The sequence below is a fragment of the Salmo trutta genome, chromosome 26, assembly GCF_901001165.1.
Source record: "Salmo trutta chromosome 26, fSalTru1.1, whole genome shotgun sequence".
NCBI lineage: Eukaryota > Metazoa > Chordata > Actinopteri > Salmoniformes > Salmonidae > Salmo > Salmo trutta.
In genome coordinates this window covers 45107288-45109355 of record NC_042982.1, presented here as the reverse complement: position 1 = coordinate 45109355, position 2068 = coordinate 45107288, and positions in this window count along the sequence as shown.

Genomic DNA, 2068 nt, shown 5'->3' with positions numbered 1-2068 from the left:
TGTAGCCTAGTGGTTAGAGTGTAGGGGCGGCAGTGTAGCCTAGTGGTTAGAGTGTAGGGGCGGCAGTGTAGCCTAGTGGTTAGAGTGTAGGGGCGGCAGTGTAGCCTAGTGGTTAGAGTGTAGGGACGGCAGTGTAGTCTAGTGGTTAGAGTGTAGGGACGGCAGTGTAGCCTAGTGGTTAGAGTGTAGGGACGGCAGTGTAGCCTAGTGGTTAGAGTGTAGGGGCGGCAGTGTAGCCTAGTGGTTAGAGTGTAGGCACGGCAGTGTAGCCTAGTGGTTAGAGTGTAGGGACGGCAGTGTAGCCTAGTGGTTAGAGTGTAGGGCGGCAGTGTAGCCTAGTGGTTAGAGTGTAGGGGCGGCAGTGTAGCCTAGTGGTTAGAGTGTAGGGGCGGCAGTGTAGCCTAGTGGTTAGAGTGTAGGGGCGGCAGTGTAGCCTAGTGGTTAGAGTGTAGGGACGGCAGTGTAGTCTAGTGGTTAGAGTGTAGGGGCGGCAGTGTAGCCTAGTGGTTAGAGTGTAGGGACGGCAGTGTAGCCTAGTGGTTAGAGTGTAGAGGAGGCAGTGTAGTCTAGTGGTTAGAGTGTAGGGGCGGCAGTGTAGTCTAGTGGTTAGAGTGTAGGGACGGCAGTGTAGTCTAGTGGTTAGAGTGTAGGGACGGCAGTGTAGTCTAGTGGTTAGAGTGTAGGGACGGCAGTGTAGCCTAGTGGTTAGAGTGTAGGGACGGCAGTGTAGCCTAGTGGTTAGAGTGTAGGGGCGGCAGTGTAGCCTAGTGGTTAGAGTGTAGCACGGCAGTGTAGCCTAGTGGTTAGAGTGTAGGGACGCAGTGTAGCCTAGTTGGTTAGAGGTAGGGGCGGCAGTGTAGCCTAGTGGTTAGAGTGTAGGGGCGGCAGTGTAGCCTAGTGGTTAGAGTGTAGGGGCGGCAGTGTAGCCTAGTGGTTAGAGTGTAGGGCGCAGTGTAGCCTAGTGGTTAGAGTGTAGGGACGGCAGTGTATCTAGTGGTTAGAGTGTAGGGGCGGCAGTGTAGCCTAGTGGTTAGAGTGTAGGGGCGGCAGTGTAGTCTAGTGGTTAGAGTGTAGAGGAGGCAGTGTAGTCTAGTGGTTAGAGTGTAGGGGCGGCAGTGTAGTCTAGTGGTTAGAGTGTAGGGACGGCAGTGTAGCCTAGTGGTTAGAGTGTAGGGACGGCAGTGTAGCCTAGTGGTTAGAGTGTAGGGGCGGCAGTGTAGTCTAGTGGTTAGAGTGTAGGGACGGCAGTGTAGCCTAGTGGTTAGAGTGTAGGGACGGCAGTGTAGCCTAGTGGTTAGAGTGTAGGGGCGGCAGTGTAGTCTAGTGGTTAGAGTGTAGGGACGGCAGTGTAGCCTAGTGGTTAGAGTGTAGGACGGCAGTGTAGCCTAGTGGTTAGAGTGTAGGGGCGGCAGTGTAGTCTAGTGGTTAGAGTGTAGGGACGGCAGTGTAGTCTAGTGGTTAGAGTGGAGGGGAGGCAGGTAGCCTAGTGGTTAGAGTGTAGGGACGGCAGTGTAGCCTAGTGGTTAGAGTGTAGGGACGGCAGTGTAGCCTAGTGGTTAGAGTGTAGGGACGGCAGTGTAGCCTAGTGGTTAGAGTGTAGGGACGGCAGTGTAGCCTAGTGGTTAGAGTGTAGGGGCGGCAGTGTAGCCTAGTGGTTTAGAGTGTAGGGACGGCAGTGTAGTCTAGTGTTAAGTGTAGGGGCGGCAGTGTAGTCTAGTGGTTAGAGTGTAGGACGGCAGTGTAGTCTAGTGGTTAGAGTGTAGGGACGGCAGTGTAGCCTAGTGGTTAGAGTGTAGGGACGGCAGTGTAGCCTAGTGGTTAGAGTGTAGGGACGGCAGTGTAGCCTAGTGGTTAGAGTGTAGGGGCGGCAGTGTAGCCTAGTGGTTAGAGTGTAGGGGCGGCAGTGTAGCCTAGTGATTAGAGTGTAGGGACGGCAGTGTAGTGTAGTGGTTAGAGTGTAGGACGGCAGTGTAGCCTAGTGGTTAGAGTGTAGGGACGGCAGTGTAGCCTAGTGGTTAGAGTGTAGGGGCGGCAGTGTAGCCTAGTGGTTAGAGTGTAGGGACGGCAG